Source organism: Leptonychotes weddellii, chromosome 14 (assembly GCF_054177405.1).
Source record: "Leptonychotes weddellii isolate Sample4059 chromosome 14, ASM5417740v2, whole genome shotgun sequence".
Taxonomy (NCBI): Eukaryota; Metazoa; Chordata; class Mammalia; order Carnivora; family Phocidae; genus Leptonychotes; species Leptonychotes weddellii.
The window spans coordinates 72,318,512-72,339,932 of NC_138382.1; the positions used below are offsets into that span (position 1 = coordinate 72,318,512).

General features: G+C 49.4%; 1 protein-coding gene across 5 annotated transcripts in view; it reads left to right on the forward strand.

The window, feature by feature from the left end:
* Positions 1-21,421, forward strand: part of MVB12B (multivesicular body subunit 12B) — a 249,661-nt gene that overhangs the window by 40,557 nt on the left and 187,683 nt on the right. For 2 of the 5 annotated variants that reach the window (XM_081803602.1, XM_081803601.1), the window contains one exon: positions 11,846-11,957. The exons of 2 other annotated variants lie outside the window; for them this stretch is intronic. The gene's annotated coding sequence lies outside the window, so the exon portion shown is untranslated. Of the gene's footprint in view, positions 1-11,845; positions 11,958-17,176; positions 17,321-21,421 lie in introns of all 5 variants that reach the window. One more of the 5 variants, XM_081803603.1, reaches the window with a different exon arrangement.

The window sequence follows — 21,421 nt, forward strand, 5'->3', positions numbered from 1 at the left end:
AAAAGGAAGGAAGGAAAGGAAAGGAAGGAAGGAAGGAAGAAAAAAAAGAAAAGAAAGAAAAAAGGGAAAGAAAGGAAGGGAGAGATATTTTAAAACTACGGAAGTTGACTTCCTCTCTAGATGATGTCATCTTGTCCATGGCTCCCTGTATGCTGATGGTTCTTGAATTTTTATCTCTACTCCTAACCATGGTCAAGACAGGTTCATAGACTAAGATGTCTATTCAACAGCTCCAACTGTAGGGGCATCTGAAAGGGGACAGAATCAGTATGGCATGATTCTTTCCCTTCAATGGGCTCTTGCTCGTCTTTCCCATCGCACCACCATTTAACCAGTTGATCAGGCCCTTCCAGATCAGATGTTGGAAATAAGTCCTGATTCTTCTTGTTCTCTCCGATCCCACATTCAAGGGCAACCCCTCTCAGGTCTGTGTTCAAAATATCTCTCCATCCCACTATTTGCAGTGCTAAGTTTGGTTAAGGTGGTGTCTGCCGTATTTTGCCTTTGTAAAGGAAACTTCTATTCAAAATTGAAAAGTAACCTATTGAATGATACTCTAAAATTGTGTGAATGTTCTCTGTCCCCGGCATTTCATCCAATGATCTCAACATCCATTAGTGAGCCTTATTTGAATTAATTATTACGTTGGTGATTGCAAAATGATAATTTTTCTCATTTTCTCATTTCTTGTATTTTTATTCTATATTGTTCTGTGAAAAACTTTTCTTCCTGCCCTCTCTTTGAGTATTGATGTGGATCCATGGATTATTTTTTAGTTCAATGTGCTATAATCCATTTTTGTCATCTTTCTTTTTTACGCTCAAATTTTCAAAAGTTGGCCATCTTTGTCAAGTTGTATTTTGACATGTCCTCATCAGTCTTGCAAGACACCCCTGCTTTCTGGCAAAGCAGAATTGGGTTAATTGGGAACATTGAAATATAACTTTATATTAGATTAAACTTGGGCATGATCATGGTAGTGTGGTTGCGTAGGCGAACGTCCTTGCTCTTAGAAGATGTTCTGAGGCCTCATAGGACACAGTGTTGTGATGTCTGCCACTAACTCTCAAATGGGGGGGTGGAGAAGAAGGAACAAATGGCACAAAATTTCAACAATTGGTGAACCTCTTTGTAGTGTAGTTGAATTTTTTCAAAATAAAAGTCATGGAAAAGACAGGAGCCACTAGTCCCGCCCTCCGCTGCCACCATGTTGACTGTCACCACTGTCGTGCTCCCTGAACACCTCCTTCCTGGTCCCCGCCTCTCCCCTCCCCCCTACACTCCATTCTCAAAGAACTGCCAAAGGAAGTGTTTTAAGACTTAAAATCAGGGGGTGCCTGGGTGGCTCAGTCCTTAAGCGTCTGCCTTCGGCTCAGGTCATGATCTCAGTGTCCTGGGATCGAGCCCCGCATCGGGCTCCCTGCTCGGTGGGAGGCCTGCCTCTCCCTCTCCCACTCCCCTGCTTGTGTTCCCTCTTCTGCTGTGTCTCTCTCTGTCAAATAAATAAATAATAAAATCTTAAAAAAAAAAAAAACTTAAAATCAGAACAGGCCATTGCCTTGCCTGAAGCTCTCCTTGCCTCCTGAAATAGATATAAATTTCTTACCAAGGTCTATAAGCCTTCCATGGTTTGGCACCTCCCTGCCTTCCATCCTCGCCTCCCGCCACTTGCCCACTTGCTCTGCCCAGCTCAGCGCCTTTACACGGGCTCTTCCCATAATCTGAACACTCTTCCCCCAGATTGTCACATGGCTTTTTCTCATCATTCACACTTCTACTCAATGCCACCTCCATTGAGAAGCCCTCTTTGCCCACTCTAACTTAGCTTCCCGCCTAGTCAGACTCTGTCCTTGACCCAACTTAATTTTCTCCTTAGTGCTTGTTTGTTGTCTGTCTCTCCTGCTGGAACGTAAGGTGCCCCAGAGCAGAGATCTTGTCTATTCAACACTGTATCCTTAGCACAAAGTGCACAGCCTCACACAGAGTAGGTGTACAATAAATACTTATTGAATAAAATGATGTAGACGCATCCCTAGAGGTGCTTGTGCAACAAATGCACACTCACACAGAGAACACACACAAATGCTCACGAGGTACCTGTGGAGAAACAGAGTTGTACAGAAACATCCATGAACAGACGTAATGATTACATAGTTCCTACGCACACTTGTAGAGTACACACGAATACAGATATACTCACACAATAATGCTTATCTTTAAACATATGTCCACTAATCCATATATTTCAAATATTGACATACACAGGCACAGACAGGCTTACATAGTCTCTCTCTCTCTCTCACACATACACACAGACAAAGATACAGATGCTCAGGTGTAGGGACGTGAATGAATACCTCCCACTGCCTTGCACGTGTTGCGTGCACATGCTTTGCCTTTGCCTGGCCTAGGTTTTTGCATCCTTGCTAAGCCCGGTTTGGGTGGACACTGCTGGGCCACTCAGCAGCCCTTGGCCAAGAGCCCCAAACCTCCTGGTAATGCTCCTCTCCCAGGACATGATCTGGGAGGGGGGCGGGGCTGCTGGGCAGGTGCCCCTTGATTTATAACTGCTCCAAGGCCGCCGTGTAGAGCAACAATGTCACAGAGGCCATTAGCTGTCTGGGCCGAGCTGTAAAACATGCCAGGCTCAGCACCCTCTGCTCTGGTCACACTCACCTCTGCAGTCACCCTGCCTCCCTGGGGCAGCTCCTCGGTACCAAAAGCAGTGACCTCTCATAGCTACACAGTAAGGAGACAAGGGCTGCAGGGGAAGCCCTCAGGGCTCCCCAGGTGTCTACCCCCACGGCGGGGCTGAGCATGACCCTGTGGGCTGGGACCAGGCAGAGGGTAGTGGTCCTCAGAAATATGAGGTAAACTGGTATGTGCTTTGCCCACATACAGCTAGCTCGAGCAGGGGCTGAGTCTGGAGCGGGCTCCGGTTTACCAGGACAAGGGCTGAGAGGGCACCTGGCCCCCTCGGTGGGCTTGGCTGGTGCCTGGAACTCCCAAGGCCTACCCAATGCCAGGCCCAGATAGCAGACCAGCCCTGGAACTTGGAACCCAGTAGCAGGTGCAGGCCAGACTGTCTACCGCTACCTGCCTGGCCCGCATAGGACTCCAGTCTGAACCCATGAAGTCTCAGGGGCTGGATGTCTCCGTTACCCCAGATGCCCAGGTGGGAGGCCCTGAGGAAACCTTCATGGCCAGCTTTCTCAGCCTCCTGTCGCTATGGAGCCTTCGGGTGACACCCTGTGCTAGGCTCATGAAGTGGAGGGGCTGGTTCCCAAGGGGTCCTGATGCTATGTTCCAAAGCCTAGAAGCTGGACAGGACACAGTTTGTTCAGGAGACACAGCTGTGAACAAGGGCCAGCACAACAGAAAGCCGAGGCCGGGGAGGACATTGCGTGCTCAAGACAGGGGAAAAGCCCAGCCCGGCTGGAAGAGAGGGTGAGGGAGTGAATGGTGGGGTGGGCGACCACAGGCAGGTGTTGCCCAAACCCTGTAGCTCAAGACAAGGATTTGGGGCTTGAACCCAAAGGCACTGGGGAGCCACAGATGGGTCTAGAGCAGAGGAGTGATGTGATCTGATTTGACACAGTATCCCTTGCCATCTCATGCAGCACATCATCTCATTATAGGAGTGCAAAGGTGGACCAGGACAGGAAAGGGGAGGGAAGACATTTTGTAGAGTGTTAGGGACTGTGCACTAGCCCTGTTTTTTGCCAAAGGAACACTGCTTGCAAAGTGTTCAATCAAGAGGCTGGATTTCTTGCGTCCATCCATCTATCTATCCTTGCATTCATGCATGCATTCATGTATCCATCAGCATGTAGGCCTCATGGAGATGAGAAATAAAGCAGGTCCTGCCATCCAGTGGTGTTAAGTAGAGAAGGAGGAGGGAAGAGGCAGAATCTGGGGTCAGCATTTATGGGGTACCAATTGTATACAGGACACCGAGTCAGGCAGCTGACATGCAAGATCTTTTGGCTTCATAGTCACCTGGGGAGGGAGGTCCTTCCCATCCCATTTTATAGACAAGAAAACTGAGACTCAGGGAGTGAAGCCACCTGCCCAAGTCCTCACAGAGGGCTCTGGGCCCAGGCAGAAAGGGCTTAGAGAGTGATAGAGAGCAGCTGGAGGCTCTTCAAGGGTCATTTCCGCCCTTGTCTTCAGGCCCTGTGAGATTCTGAAGTTCCCAGAAAGGATGAGACCCTGGGGGATTGGACCAACGGCCCACCGCTGCCTCCCCCTCAGCCTGTGATTAATGCCTGATAGTCCTTCTACTCACAGGGAACTCATCAGACTAATATTTCCTGATGTGAACTCCGTGTTGCCCTAGAATGAGAAATCCCAGCCCCCTCGCATTCTGTGCCCCAGATGAATGGGCTCCCGTCCTAGGGTCTGTGAGTGATGCGGCCCGTGTCTGCAGAGGGAGGTCGATAAGGGCTCTTCATCAGCAGAACTGCAGCTTCTCCCAGCTGGCCAGCGGGTCCTGGTCCCCCTCTTGGTGCTGCTCCCCCGCTGGCCCTGGACTCTCCAGCGCACATGGGGAGGCCAGGTCAATGCCCAGCAGATGGGGAGGGAGGGCCCTGGGAAGCGAGGGCTGGGCCTTCTCCAGCCCTGCCACAGACACCAGGGGCCTGGGGACCAGAAGGAAGGGGCAGGGTCTGCTGACGTTTGTGTAGGCTTTGATCCAATGAACTCAAGGAGGGCGGAGGCCTGTAGCCCAAGGCTGTGAGCAGATGCCTGTTGAAGGCAACATAGGCCCTCAAAGGCTCTGTGGAGGATGCTGGAAGTGATTCTAGGAATAGAAACACCAGTGGTCGTTGCCATAGTAAGAGAAACAACAAAATAATAACCGGTACCATTTACTGAATGCTCACCATGTGCCATGCATGGTGCCAAACATTGATAATGCATTATTATTTTCAATCCTCAGAGTCCTATGGAATAAGGTAGCATTATCCCATTTTATTTTATCTTTTTTTTAAAGATTTTATTTATTTATTTGACAGAGACAGTGAGAGAGGGAACACAAGCAGGGGGAGGGGCAGAGGCAGAAGCAGGCTTCCCCGCGGAGGAGGGAGCCCGATGCGGGGCTCGATCCCAGGACCCTGGGATCATGACCTGAGCTGAAGGCAGACGCTTAACGGCTGAACCACCCAGGCGCCCCACATTATCCCATTTTACAGATGGGAAAAGTGAGGCCAAGAGCAGTTAAATGATACTCCAAATAGGGGTGTCAGGATTCAACTCTAGAGATTTCTACCTTCAAACCTGTGCTTTTAACCATTCATCATCTGACCCTTCCACTGATATTTGTAAAGTAGTGCCTTTGCACCAGGCACGGAGGAGGGTGCTGAGAATACATGAGCCAGGCACCATCCCTGCGCTCACGGAGCTTACAGCCTCATGGGGAAACAACATCAAACAAGGGGACTCCAGTGCTTCAGTGCGAGTGGGGGTGGGGACAGGTGCTCAAGGGATGTTTTGTCAAGAGGAAGGGGGCAGGGTGTCTTGTCTTGCCCTAACACAGGGAGAAGCCAGTCCAACTCCCCAGTGTTGGGTCTTGAGGACCCTTGAGGTGGCCAAAGGTGGAAAGAATCTAGGGCTAAGGGTCAAAGCATTGAAGGCCAAAGCTGAGGCAAAGAGAGTGGCCCTCCTGAGGAGCCATTAGCAGGAGGCGGGGTCAGGAAGTGGATGCAGGTGGAAAGGAAATGGCCAGAAGGAAGCAAGGGGTGTCCTGTGTGAAGGAGGCAGCTGTGTGGTCCCTGACTGCGTGGTGTGTTGGACTGGCTTGAAGGTGGAGGTCAAGAAGGACAGCTGTCCATGCCTGAGAGGTGTCTTTCAACAACAGGTCGACAGTAGCACCAGGACGATAGGTTCACAGGAGGTCTCCAGCCAGCAACCAGAAGCTCCCAGAGCAGTTGTGACTTTTGGGGATGGGACTTGGCGTGGATTATGCAGGGGGTTCAAGCCCCAGCCAAGCAGAGTGCGTTCAGGGCAGAGTTCAAATTCAGCAGGAAAAAGGAGGCAGAGGGTGGTAGCCAAATCTGAGCAGACCCAGAGCCAGAGCGCAGGGCAGTAAGAGTAATACCTGAGGCCACCTGCTGGGGGCACTGTAGCCGCAAATCAGCTCTTCACCCAGTCAGGATTGGGGGAGGAGGGCTTCAGTTGGGAGGGGCAAGGAGGCAGAGCCACCCCATTCCTGGGGCTGCCAGGGGCTGGCCTGATGGAGAGGGAATCAGCCCCAGTCCTGGCTGCAAAGAGCTTGTCCTTCCTGGGCCCTTCCTGCTCGTGGCTCCACCCTGTTTCTGAATTTGCCCTGAACCTGACCCTCAATTCATCCTTGACCCTTACTCTGTCGCTGATCCCCATTCCTGAACCTACTTACCCCAATCATGAAATTTCTGCCATCTCTGAGCCTCGGCCCCTCCTGGACCCTCCATCCCCACCTCATCCCACTCCAGTCCTGAGCCTCACTCCCTATTCACCTACCCTACCTCTGACTCCTGCCCCACCCCTGCCATCTCACATCCATCTCAGATCCTTCCCCCGCTGTTCACTCCTACCCCTGCCCTGTCTCTGAATTGGGCTCAAGATGTGTTGCTCATATTCCTTATAAGTTATTTTAAAGCTGAGAGGTTCCTGTTTTGAGGGCCAAAAAAACAGGTGGGAATTTAAAAATGCCCTTGTTAAAATGCCACATACACCATCAGTCCACAGCTTGAGACATCAGAATAGTGGTCCCCCTTTGTGGGAGGAGGGGGCGCAGAGATTGGAGGGAGGGCACAGGGGCCCATCTGGGGGTTTCTGTAATGTTTCTTGATATGGGTGTTGGGTGCACAGGTGTATTCCATTAGGGGAAGATAAATCAAGCGATAGAGTTACAATTTGTGCACCTTTCTGTATCTATGTTATACTTCAATAGAAAGTTTTTTAAAAATGCCCTGTAGTCTGAGTGGTTTGGGCCCTTGGGGAAACGAAGATGGCCCAGGGTCCCTGTAGCAGTTGAGACACAGCCTGGGAGCCTGGTCAGGCTAGTTCTGCCTTAAATGGGCCCTTAGAAAAGCACTCGGGTTCCCAGTGTTCCCAGGACAAGTGTTCACCCCAGCGGGATGCGGACAGCAAGTCCCCTCCACCCGTCCATACACCCCATGGTCCCCTGGGACCCTGCCTTGGTGCCAACTGCCTTCCTACCCGAACAGCTGTATTTTTCAGGTACAATATGACAGGCTCAATCTATTCCTGTTATATATTTCCCAGTAAATGGACAAGGTGAAAACAGTGTCAGTTCAAATCACTATCATGACACTTAATTCTGATTTACTGTACCTTTTGCTGCAATCTTGAAAGTGCCTGCGTCCGTGCTGAGCCGGATTGCCCAGCCAGGCCCCACGGGGTCGATGTTAAGATCAGCTTCAATAAAAGAATTTAGGGTAAGGCAGCCCCGGGTGGGCAGGGGGCAAGCCGGGGCCCAGAGGACGAGCCAGAAGAGACGCTGAAGCAGCTCTCCCACGCCTCCCTCCCACAGACTCTTTGTCCCCAGCCCTGTGTTTGCAGCAGCTGGGAAATTTATGGAGGCTCCATAAACGGGTTTTACAGACAGCTGTTAGAGCGTGCGGAGCAAGGCTGGGCTGTCGGGGGACCTAGTCGCAGGCTTACAGCCAAGACACTTAAATATTATGGCCCTACATATATAAAAAGTGTGCTGTGCACGTCCTCTGCTACCTCCCTCCTCCTGACCCAGGAGCACGGGGTTGCTGGCTCGCCAGAGACAAAATACCCACAACCCCTGGCTCCAGCCCCTGCCACCCAGGCCAGGAGCCTCTGGCTGGGCTGACAGCATGGATGCGGGGAGACTCGTTCAAACAGCGGTGCCAGGCATGCGCTGGCTGCCTCCTCTTCCCTGCCCTCCTGGCCTGCTGTGCCCAGGCTCAGCCCACCAAGTTCTTTTTGCCTCCGGGCCTGGCTCCAGCTATTTTCTCTGTCTTGAAACTCTCCGTTCCCCCCACCTTCTCTGGTCCTGGCCAGTTCGTACCTGTCCTTCCAGAATCTCAGCTGAAATGCTGCTTTCCTAGAGGCATCGCCCCCACCCTCTAAAGTCAGGTGTCCCCGGTTATAAATGCTCATATCCTCCCTGGACTTCTTCATAACATTTATAACAATTGTAATTGCATAATTATTGGTGTCATTATCTGTTTAATGTCTGTCTTCCCCACTGGACAATAAACTCTGTGAAAGCAGGGACTCTTTTTGAATGTATCTCTAGTGCCTCGCACAGAGCCTGGCACTCAATAAATATTCAAGGAAGGAACGAATGAAAGAATGAATGAAGATGCGGAAATGAATCCCACGCAGCCCTGAGACATGGCACAATGCAAATTGTGCTCAGATCATAAGAGTGGGAGAAAGGTTGGTGGGTGTTCAGTAAAGAGAAGTCACTTCGACAAGGGGGAATCAGGGAAGGCTTCCAGGAAGAGGTGCTGCGGGACCTCCTGGTATAGTAAAGTGCTCTAATTCAGAAGCCTCAGCTGTGAAGGTTAAGATGTGAGTCAGAGGTCTAGTCCCTTAGTTTCATTGGGCCTCAGCTTCCCTGTCTTTAAAATGGGAGTAGGATGGAGCTTACATCAGGTGGTTTTTATAAAGGTTAAATGTATTCAGCATAGCGCATGTAATCAGAGTTGCTTTAAGCAGCATGACTACTGAATGTAGCCAGAACTTGGGAATTCCAGGCAAAGGGAGCAGCATGTGTGAAGGTGTTTATGGGGGATTAAAATTCTCCTTGATTCCCTGCTGCCTTGGAAGCCATGTTTTGTATCTCCTGACCTTAGCCTGACCTACTTGACGGGGGGAGAGTGTCTGACCCAGTAAGAGCCCATCATAGGCTGGCCAGCGACCTATGACCGATGGCTGGGCCGATCAGATTTCCTCTCTAGGGTGTTTGATTGGAGAGACTTGGGAAGAATTGGCAGGGGAGCTGAAGCTGAAAGAAGCATGATGAAAATATTGCATCACGAAGTAGAAATTATAACTGAGCACAAGGAATCAGAGAGATGCCTCGGATGCCTCTTCTCCCGACCCATCTGTAACCTTGTGATAGAAGTTTTATTATTTTTTTTTCTTTTTGGGGAGGCAGTGTAGCAATACAATTAAAAACATGTTAGCTGTGTGGGCCTCAGACGGAGGACCTCACCTCTCTGAGCTTCACTTTTCTTGTCTGCAGAAGAGAGATCATTAAAGCAGTTATCTCAGAGAGTTGTTATGTAGATTGAATGTGATAAGATAGTAGATTGTATTACTGTTCACTGATACCTTCCTCATTAAGAAAAACTAGCCTCATCTAAAAGATCGTGACTGCTTAAGCCTTAACCTCACTCTTTGGGCCTCCAATCTTTCATGGAAAGAAAAAAGGACGAGAAATCTGTTCAACCCCCACACTGGGCATATTCTCCAATGCTGTCATCATATGTGGAAGAGGATAGGTTGGGCCATTTGAAATTGTCAGTATTCAATCCGATGTTCTGTGGATGTTTGATCCATAAAAGTGGATTTGCCTATGGTTGAATCTTTGAAGAGAAGGATCCCCCAGAGCCACAGAGAGCACTGGACTGGGGCATTCCCCCCCAAGGAGATGGAATTGGGGCCTAATCAGGGAATGTTCCCCATGCCTAGGGAATAGACCTCTTAAATGTGTGTCCAGAATGATTTCAGAATCGACAGAGCTGTGATTGCCATATGTCCCCTGTTCTTGTCTCTTCAGAATGGGAGTGTTAACTGTGATTGCCCTGTCCCATTTCACCACAGTGATTGGGCCTGTGGGTGGAAGGTAGCCTGCATTTTCGGCTCATAGATCCCTGATCCAAAATGAGCCACTTCCCTTCCCTCTGATGAAGGGTATTCTAGGCATCATGCAGAAATCTTGGACTTTGAGCTTGCACCAGTGTTTGGAGGGGACTTTGGATTGCTTGCCTAGAGGTGAGCAGGTTCTCTACGTAGAGGGTGTTGAATATGTGGTGGCCAGAAGGCCCGACCATGGTAGGTTATTTTATTGGTCACCCACACCCTAGCCCCTTGAAGTCAGTCGTGGCCATGCAACTTCCTTTGGCCACGTTGCTCTAGGCAGAAGCTCTTAAGAGCTCGTTTGTGCTTTGCCACGCTCCTTCCAGCTGAAATAGCCACAACCAGCAAGGGTCTAGACAGAAGGTGCTCCAGAAGCCTGCATCCTGGAAGAAAGAAAATATGTGGCCAGGTCGCAGCCAGTGTGCCCTGGACCGGTAGCATGAGCGGGATATAGACTTGGAAGCTTAGAGTTGCTTCTTACAGCAACACAGCCAGCTTATCCTCGCTGCCAGCATGGTATGCAGACAGCTTAGCACAGAGCCTGATTCAGAATAAGTGCCATCGGTTTGTCTGCTATCTCTTCAGGGGACAGAGTACGATTGTAGTTTGGTACAGAACTTGTTGTAACTGGAGGGAAGGCTACTTGAAGGGGGTGTAGTTAACAATAAAAGTCAAAAGGGGGACTGTATCATGGAGAACTTGGAATAGAAGCCATATGTCTGGCTGAACCAGCCTAGGGGGTACAAAATAAAGTCACCTTTTAATATTCCTCGTGACTCTCCAATCCGATCTCCCCGTAGAGGGAAGAGTGTCTTTCTTCTCTCCCTGCGGCACCTGCTGGCCCCCCTGCCTTCTCCCTTCCCGCTGAACTAAGTCTGAGAGCCTCAGCAGGAGTCTGTTGAAGTTACTGCTCACAGAAAGGATCAGCAAATCTAGTCTGTCCACCAGAGGGAGGGCCTGTGTTCCTGGTTGCTCGTTTCCCCGCCTCACGGTGTCACTGCTAAAAATAGAATGGCCAAAAGCAAGCAGCATAAAAGGAACAATTGATAGCTCTCACTATACTGAAGTGTAAAACTTCTAAGTGACAACAGATACCATAAACAAGCTAGAAACAAGCTATAGCCTGGGAGAAAATATTTGCAATTTATATAATAGATAAGGGATTAGCATCCAGAATATATAAAGAATTCTAACAAATCAATAAGAAAAAGACAAATTGCCCAATAGAGCACTCAGCAAATGATAAAAAACAGTCAATTTATGGAAAAGGAAATTCAAATGGCCAATAAACTTGAAGAATGTTCAATTTCACCAGTAATCAAGGAAATAAAACATTAAACTACCATCAACTATATTTCACTCATCAGATTCGTGAAAAAAATTAAATTTGATATTAAATGTTAGGATGTGCGGAAATAGGGACTCTTGCATATTGTGGGTGATGGTGCAAATTGGCACAACTGCTTTGAAAGACAAGCCCACTCGCCGGTATCTCCCCTGGAGAAAATGCTTGTGCGTGTGCATAAGGAGGCCTGCAGGGGGATGTTTGCTGCAGTATTATTCAGAAGAGTAAAAACTCAGAGAAAACCTACATGTCCGTCAACAGGAGACTAGCCAGATAAACCCTAGCACGGCCATGCTAGGAAGTACTACGCAACTGTTCATGAGAATGAGATAAATCTGGGGCGCCTGGGTGGCTCGGTTGGTTGAGCATCTGCCTTCGGCTCAGGTCATGATCTCAGAGTCCTGGCATCCAGCCCCGTGTCAGGCTTCCTGCTCCGCGGGCAGTCTGCTTCTCTCTCTCCCTCTGCCCCTCCCCCCTGCTTGTTCTGTCTCTCCCAAATAAATAAAAATCTTAAAAAAAAAAAAAAGAATGAGAAAAATCTATGCCATAACATCAAGAGATATCACTGGGTGAATAAAGAAACACATAAAGCAAGACATCTTTTTTGTAGAGTCAGAGAAATAGAAACATACACGATAATTTTTAAATTTTTTATAGATACAAAGATATAAAAAATATTTGCAAGGATGACTCAAAGGAGAACAGCAATAGCGACCTCTGAGACTGAGGGAAAGGAGCTCGTGTGGTGGCACTGGAGGGGAGGTGGTAGGTAAGTGGGGCTAGTGGGAAGGTGTCAAAGAGGATCGAACTTCATTGTTGTATCTCCATACTGTCTCACAGAAGGGAAAAAAGGAGAAGGTACTCATGAACTATTTGTGTAATTAAAAATGAATTACGAAGAGAAACAGGCTGTCTGGCTTGTGAACTCCCTCCTCACTGACAGACGGTGGGGAGCCAGGCGTACCACTGATGGGCAATCATTCTTTAGGGTGCAGGTGTGTGTGTGTGTGTGTGTGTGTGTGTGTGTAGAAACTAGATTAGTCAGGATAAGGTAACTGCTAGCACTGACACCCTCAACATCTCAGTGCCTTAACACAACCAAAGTTTATTTCTCATTCATGTCACAATTCAGTGTGCATGGTTCGGGAGGGGATACTCTGTTCCACACAGTCACTCAGGGGCTTGGGCCCCTTCTGTGTTATGGTCTGTCATCTTGTGATGTCTTGTCTCTTCCTCTGCATCTGGCGGCTAAATGGGACATAAGAGATAGCGTGGAGGATTGCTCTGGAGACTTCTAGTCATCTGGCCTGGAAGTGACCAATCCTCATGTTCCATTGGCCAGGACTCAGTCATATGGCCCCACCTAACTGCAAGGGAGACTGGGAAATGTAGTCTAGCATGTGCTCAGGAAGAGGAAACCGGCTTGGTGATCACATAGCAATCTCTGCTTCACTCAGCTATGGTGCTTCAGCTCCATATGGTTGTTGCAGACACACCCCGGCCTACCTTCTTGCAGCACCTTTCCGCACCTCCCTGCACCATGCCATGTTCCCCAAGGCAACCTGAGCCTGTCAGCTTTGGAGGGGTTTCCAACTTTGACCATTCTCTGAGCCTAAACCCACCCTCTGCCCCCAGCCCACAGTCTTGTCTGTAGAGAGCAGAGGAAACCCCTCTCCATCCACCATGTCCAATTACCCACTCTATTTTTAGTTCCTGGGGCATTATTTCCCCTGGGGAAATGTTCACCTTGTTACCCAGAGCTAAGGAGTGCAGATTTCACTCAGAAGCAACGGGAAGCTCTGAGAAGTTTCTGAGTAGGGCACTGATGTAATAAAATACATGCTTGAGAATGGTGAGGAGGGTAGACTGGGTGAGGGGGCTCCTGCCATGGTCCCAGTGATGGGGCATGGAGCAGAAATGACAGGTCTTATAGAGGTATACTCTGTAGGTTGTGGGGGGGGGGTGCTGTATGGAGGGGACACGAGATGCCTCCCTGATTTCAGAAGAACAGTGACCCCTAATACTGAGATGGGGGACAGGTCTGGGTTGGGGGGAGATGGGTAAGTTTCTCCAGGCCTGAGATGTCTGTAGACATTCAGATGGAAGCATCCTGTAGGCATCTGGGTAAACACAGAAGCAAGGCGTGGGCTCCTGGTGAAGATTTGGGGGTTATAGATGGTACTTGAAGTGATTGGATCATAGTAAGTCTGCGTCATAAGAACAAGAAATACTCAGCTCCCCTCAAAACAGGTGAAGAACGTGTCCTTGTAATTCCAGCATCCTGAAATTAGGTCAGATGAAAGGATGAACTTCCAGACACCGAGTGACTTCTGACACAGGGCAGAGGAGCGAGACCGGGTTGGGGAAGCACTTGGCAGCGGAGGGAGCTCTGTGTGGGCCTCGGCTCGACCCGAGGAAGGAGGAGCTGTGAGCTAAGGCTGTTCTGGGGCCAGGAACATGGCCAGGGCAGGACTGGATACAGTCATACCTGTGCTCAGGAGAACCCTGTGCTTTGTTTAATGCTCTGCAGTTGTCATTTTGACATTCTGAACAACTGTATCTTTGAACTTGTATTTTGTAAGTGAAGTCCAATGGGACAATGGAGCATGCCCGGGAGCAGAGGAGACAACACATACAATGTTTGTGGCCACCACTCCTGGCCCCCCTGTTGGCATATGGCATTTGCCATGCCCCTCGAGCGCAGAATTCCAGTGGACCCACAATGCATGGGAGCCCAGTGAGACTCTGAGCAATTAGAAGGTAAATGTGTTCCTTCTTCTACTAAGTGGGGTGCCCACAACCTCAAGTGGCCACACTTTCCCTTCAATTAAGGATTTGCTGGGAACAGTAGCAAGAAGGCAACATGAACTACCAACCAACTCTTTCATATCCTTTTGGATTCCTGCTGCTTCCCTGGATGAGCCAACCACTTACGTTGCAAACCATGACCTCTCAAGTCTCCCTACTCGTCAGTAAGCTAAAGGCAGGGAGCGTTAGTAGTGTGTGCATATATCAAGAAGTGAAATAAAAACAGTTGAGTTCATTTTGTGCGGCGTTCCTGCTATTCCGGTGAGAAGAAATATATATATCTCTATGTGAGCGACAAAATAGGTGTATGGTTTTGGTGATTCTGCGTACGAGTTACATGCTCTTCTATTTGCATTCAACACTGATATTGCCTAATATTAAGTAAAATGCATGCTAATAATTTAAAATGATTTCTTAGAGTGGCATGAGATCTCAAAAAATGTTTTGGTAAGTCGAGAGAGACCACTGAAAAAAAAAAACTTTGCATCTGAACATTTTTCATTGTGCTTTTTCCCTGCTTTTCAAACAGGGGGCCCAGGTGTTCATTTGGCACTGGACCCTGCCAATTATTTTGCCAGCCTTGAATGCAGGGTTTTGCCTCGGACCTGAAGACCCAAGGAATATCTGCCCTGGGGAAAACGTTTTGGCTTACTTGTTTCTTGCCCCAGTGTTTGAGTTTCTCTGTAACTTGGCTCTGTCTCTGATCCTGGTGGCAGATGGCCCCATGGTTCGGAGCCAGGCTTGAGCTGGGCTGCTCCAGCTCAAGCCCCAGCTCTGCTTTTGCTGGCTCTGTGGTCTCGGGCAACTTACCTAACCTCTCTGTGTCCTACTTATGCTGTCTCTTGAATGGGGATTTTGATAATAGTACCTACCTCAAAGAGTCGTTGAGAAGGTTAGATCATACCTGCAGAGTATTTGGAACAGCCCTTGAAACCTATCCAATATGGGTGAGTTCTTATCATTCTAGCATTTTCTACAATTTCGCTATCTGGTGGAGGAAGTCCCTGGCTGCCCTCCCCTCTTGCATCTTGGTGATGCTGGAAGGTGGGGCCAAACTCAGCCCCTGTGCTGAGAAAGGGGCTGTGGGGAGTGGGGCTCCCCAGCAGGACCTGGGCTTCAGGTCTGTGTGTGTGGGGTGTGCTGACCTGGGGGTCCTGTGTGAGGCTGTGAAGACGGCTGTGGGTCTGGGGTTGGGTTGGGGGGATGTTGGGAATCTCCTGGGCCCCATGTCTGTATTAATTTTCTAGGGCTGCCAAACAAAGTACCACAGACAGGATAGTTTAAACAACAGGAATTTATTTTGTCACAGTCTGGGGGCTAAAAGTCTGGGATCAAGGTGTTGGCAGGGTTGGTTTCTTCTGAGGCCCCTCCATGGCTTGTAGATGGCCACCTTCTTCCTGGATCTTCACAGGGTCTTCCCTCTGTGTGCATCCGTGTTCAAGTCTTCTCTTCTTAAAAGGTCACCAGTCATATTGGATTAGGGCCCACACAGTGACCTCATAACCTTAATTACTCCTTTAAAGTCCCTGCCTCCAAATTCAGCCCCATTCTGAGGTCCTGGGGCTTGGAACTTCAACATGTGAATTTTGGGGGACACACTTCAGTCCATAACAATGTCTGTGGATGCACGGCTGTTTTGTGGGTTCCTGTGACCGCCTGATTGCACACCCATGTGTCTGCGTCAGTGTCTGTGTGTATGTCTGTCCGTCCTAGGGTCTGACCTTCAAGACCCCCAGGTCTCGGTGTACCTGTGTTCATGAGGCCTCCACAGTGTTCAGAGTCAACCTGACCGCGCTGTGAGTGTGTCCACAGCGTGGTAGGTCCTCCAGGACGGCGGAGGTCTGGGGGCCTGGGGGTCTGGGGGAGCAGGGGATCTGCCCGCCTCTGGGTCCTGTGCATGTGAGTCCCGTCTCGCGTGTGTCTGTAAACGTAAAATCTGATCAGGCATGTGGCTGCAAGGCGGGATTTGAAAGGAGAGGGGAAGGATCGTATTAATTTGAGAGTTGAAAGAAGACAGTGTGTTTACAAAAGCGAAAGAACAGCGGGTTAAACATATGTTGGCAATGACGCTGAGCGGACAGCAGCTGAGGCTGGGCTGGCTGCAGGGTGGATGCTGTGGCATGTTGGTGTCTTTAAAACTGTCACCAAACCTGATACAGAAGCAAAAACAATGGGACTGAGCCGAATGCAGTGGGGGCGGGGAAGGAGGAAGCAGCGGTGTGTGGTGGGGGGGTCATCATGAAGTCCACCGTCGTTGGCACACAGCCGCCCCCCCCCCACTCTCCACCCACAGTCTGCACCCAAAGCCCTGGAACAGTAGGGCAGTAGCTGACCCTCACTTTCTCCGCCACCCCCATCGGCCCTGTGTAAATGGGCTTGAGCCCTTTCCTCTGTTGTTTTTGGAAAATCAGTGGCCGTCACTGCCGGCTTCTAACTCAGGGAGCAAACTTTGTCTTGCGAAACAAATGGGAAGGAGATGGGAAGGACAGGAGAGCGATTCTGTTGCCCACCCCCCACCCCCCGCCGCCTCCTCCCAACACACGGGCCCTAAGTGGCAGCATCAGCTCAGCTGTGGACGTGGTTTGACGATCAGCTCTACTGCATGCTAACCCGTTCCTTCCCTTCCTCCCCTGTTCTTGCTATAGGGTTCCAGCACTCCCTCTGTTTCACTAACAGGCTAAAAGGCACAGCACTTTCAGGTCATTCTGTCATCTCCAGGTCCTGAGGTACCAATGTCCCCCTGGGATGTACCCCCTGGGCCTTTCTCTTGGTGGCTTCCTTGTGTGCTCTGGAATTGTTGGCTGTAAGCTCTGTTTCCCCGGGGGGCCCATATGCCCTGGGTTGCATCGACAGAGCAGTTTGAAGCTTGCCTCCACTGGGGTCTGGTCTCAGATGAGGTTGCTTATTAACTTCCCAGACTTAGTCTCCAGGCTCCAGGCTTGATGCCGGAGTGTGGCCCGGCCCCGGACCTCCCGTTTTCTTTTCCACGCCTGCCCGGGTTGATGGCAAGTCTTTGTCTATTTCATGGACCAGCGGGCAGAAATTTTCCCCCATAAGTTTTGAGAGGTAGAGTTTCTGTCCTGGTCTTTTTGTAAGTATGGCACTTTCTCATTTCTGTAACGGTTTCTTCTTGGACCCATCATAACCCAGGATTGTCTTTGTGTCTTTTCTCCCTTCCAGCTCCCCGTTCATGCTGTCTGTCGGTTTAGCTAATCTTGGTGCTCTGCAGCTTCATTTGCCACCTGGATCCTCCACCACAGCTTTCTTGGAGGACAAAAGGCCCCTTGTACCTGTGGCCTTGGCTCTGTTAATCTCCAGCTTTTGGTAAGGAGTGTTTCCAGACTCATGCCTTCTTTAACGACAGTTGCAATTTCGTCTTTGATTTTCCTTGGATTTACAAGTGCTTTGTTTCCTTTCCAAGGTTTCCTGTTTCCTCTTTATCTTTCGTCCGTTCGAACAGACTTTTAGAGTGGATGCTAACTAGAAAGGACAACTACAGACGTGTCTGGAGATGGTTTATTAAGTTGAATGTTTAAATAAATGGACAGTGCCCGACGGTCGGCGCACAGGTGGGGAATCAGGTGGCCAGGTGGAACGCCCGCTGCAGGCCGGACTTAGCCATGCCCCTTGGATGCTCCAGCTCCACTAGAGGTCTCGTGGCTGCTCGCAGGAACTGGGGGCAGGAGAGCTCTGGGCAGAGCCTCTTTCTCTTAGCAAGCAACCTCCTGGGACTCCTGGCTCCCACCTGCCCCCTCCCCAGGGAGCCCCTCAACCTCAGATCCTGCTCACTGTCCTGACTCTAAGTTCCCGGTTTGTCTGGTCGCTGGGGCTCCCTCTTTCTTGGCTTCGAACTCGCCTGTGCATTTACATTTTTTGGTTTTATTTTTATCTTGCATTTTCATGTATGTAGGGGTGGGGATTTCCCATACTGACCCCATGCACTACATTAACTAGAAGTTCCTGGCAAAATTAGCTATATACCTTTGAGCAAGACATTTAACATCTCTGAACTTCAGCTTCTTCATCTATAAAATCAGGAGTTTCTTCATCTATAAAATCCCATCTATAAAATGGGAATATCTACAAATAGGTCGTTCTAAGGATTTGGGGAGACAGGCATGCAAAGAGTTTAGCATATACGGTGCTTGGAAATAGTAGATGTCAAATAAATAGTAGGTATTATTATTACTTCTGTTCCTGTTTTGCATATAAAAATAACAGGCTCAAAGAGATCAAGTGGGCGCCTGGGTGGCTCAGTTGGTTGAGCGACTGCCTTCGGCTCAGGTCATGATCCTGGAGTCCCTGGATCGAGTCCCGCATCGGGCTCCCTGCTCGGCGGGGAGTCTGCTTCTCCCTCTGACCCTCCCCCCTCTCATGTGCTTGCTCTCTCTCATTCTCTCTCTCTCAAATAAATAAATAAATAAAATCTTTAAAAAAAAAAAGAGAGATTAAGTAACCTTCCTGAAGTCACACAGCTGGTCAGTGGAATAAACCCCAGATGTTTGAGTCTTCCCAGTCCAGGAGCCAGACATGTGAATAAAGAGGTCTTCAGAATGAGCCGGGCCCCAGTCACCATCTGAATACCCCCTCTTGAGAGACCCCCAAGTGAGAACACCTAGCAGAACCCAGCCAACCCCCAGATTCATGGGCAAAAGCAAATGATTGCCATTCGCATAAGCCGCTGTTTGGGGCTAGTTTGGGGCACAATGTTGGACAACAGGACCACTGTTCGGGGGCTTACTAGGCACCGTGAACTCCCTGGACAGATGCAAGGCAACAGCACTGAGGTCATTTGTTCGTTCATCCATCTACTCAGCAAATACATGCGGTAAAGAAGATAAACAAGATGGGAAACAGATGAACAAGTAAATAAAAAAGAAAATACCAGGTAGTGATAAATGCCAGGGTACAAATAAAACGTGGTGAGACAGAGTGATGAATGGCGTCTTTTGAAGTCAGGTGATCGAGGAAGGCTTCTCTGCTCCCTTGAGGGTGAGGTGAATGTCAAGAGTGAGGGGCTGGCAGCAACCTATCCAAGCCAAAGAATTGCTGGTGGAAATGCCCTACAGTGGGAATGAGCTTGACGTGTTTGGGCATCCTTCGAAGGCTGGTGTGGCCAGTGAGTGTGGGAGAGGGACGCCAGCAGGTGTGAAGGAGCACGTGTGGGGCTTTATAGGCCAAGGAAAGGGTGGTGGGGTTTTGTCCGAATGCAAGGGGAAGGCCCTGGTGGGTATTTTAGCAAGGCGGTGTGTCAGAGTAGGACAACCTATGCTGTAGTAACAAATAAACCCTAAAGTCTCAGTGGCTTTCCACCAGAGGAGTTTGCTTTTCTTTTGAGTTGCAGTCAACTGTGTGTTTGGACAGTTTCCTCTCACTGGTAACTCAGGAGCTCAGGCTGCCTCCCTTTTGTAGCTCAATCAACTGGTAGCTTCCCGGTCACCATTATGTCCTCCACCTAGGGACAGGTGGAGGAAGGGAGGGAGAGGAGAAGGCACACGAGATCTTATCCACCTTAGCCGGAAGGAAGGAATGCAGATCACTCTGCTCACATCCCATGGGCCAGAACTAGTCACAGGGCCAAGCTAGCCGCGGGGAGGCTAGGGACCTAGAAGAGCTCACAGGTACACCTGAGGGCTCCTAACAGTCTCTCCCGCAGGGAGTAATAGACTTTGATTTGTCTTTAATTTCAAGGTAGCGCTTCTGGTGCCTGCAAGACAAACGTGAACCGTGAGCAGTGGGAGCCCCAGCTATGATTAGATTCCAAAATTAGAGTCCACTTCTTTCCCTTTTGAATTTGTCGCTCATGGCCCTTAGTGCTGGGCGAATTTTACCTCCCCGGACCAAAAAAAAAAAAAAAAAATACGGAAACTCGCATCCTGAAAGGATGCTCAGGTCAAAGCTGGAGCCAAAATTTCAAAACCAAATGTTTAATCAGGGAGGCCCTGATTCCCAGACTTTGGGATCATGGATGCGTAAATTCCAAAAACTAATTTGGAAAGCAACAAAAGTTATTTTGTCTCATAAGTACATACTGCCACTTTATTTCATGACATAAAGGGCATCTTAATATTTATAAGTCAGAAGGAAATAATAGCACAATAAAGAACATTCCTTTCATAGAAAAGACCGTTGACAGCTTTACATAGATCACACACACACACACACGTGCACCACGCATGTGCATAGTCACACGAGTCCAGTATGCACAGATAATGTACGTTAGTTGGCTTCCTGGAATCGCCCGTGAGAACCTTTTATCATCATTAAATAAGTGCATCTGCTCCATGACCTACTGTGGAACGGTTTGGAGTTGCCTTTGTGAGAAGCTAACTGAGGCCGATTACCACTTTGCATTCAAAGAATCACCCTCAAAACTTTCAATTTGGTAGTCACATTTGAAGTCACTGTCTGTCTTCTTTTACTATGATGCCCCCCTCCATTCGTAGCCATACAGCCCTCTTATTATAATAACTAATTTACCTGTTTGAGAGTCTTGCCCCGTAGGGCTCCTAAGATGAATTTTGTGCTTACCCTGCGGCCTAAATTGTACGCCAGAGCATTCTCAACGTTGCGCTCCCATTCAGCTGTTTCGCGGTGATGTCTGTCTGCAACTTACAGACAGCCGTGCAGTTTCTGCAGCTTACAGACAGCCGTGCAGTTCTGCTTATATAATGCCACATTGTCTTTCTTTTTCACATTTCCCTACTTGTATTTCCTGCCTCACTGACAAGCACTGTTACTTCCCCCAGCTCCCTCCAGTCAGATTGATACCCCCCCCGCCCCCCACCCCCTCTCCATACATGACCTCCCTTCTCCTACTTTGGTGCCCTTTGCGCATATCCTTTCTGCCTGGAGCACCTCCTTCCTGTGCCCCGCCTTTCCCTGCCTGGCCAACTTGTATGCATACTTCCAATGGAACATGCTCTGCCTTCTTCCACACAGAGAAGAACCTTGGCACTCAGCGGACACACCTCCTTTACTGCCCTGAGCCTTGAGGCTGAAATATTGGAGGTGAGGGATACAAGAAAGAAAGGAGGCAAAGATGGCTCCCAGGTTTGGCTGAGCACCCGGAAAGATGTAGTTTCCAATTGGTGAGATGGGGCAGATGGAGGGAGGAGCGGGTTTGGAAGGTGCAGTCAGGAGCCAGGTTCTAGAAGTAGTGTTACGTTGGAATTGCCCACTAAGCATTCAAATGGGCATGTCGAGTGGGCTGTGGGATAAAAAAGGTTTGCGGTTCAGGGAGGAGGATCAGGCTAGAGACAAAGTTGGGAGTCCTCAGTACAGGCTGATATGTAAAACTGTTTTTTTGGATATGCGATTCTGTGGGATATAGGTCTTTCAACTGCTGTCCTTTAGCCTGGGACAGCTGGTCCTTCCAGCAGGCCCTGGCCCACCGCTTAACCTCACCCTCGCCCCTCTGGCCAC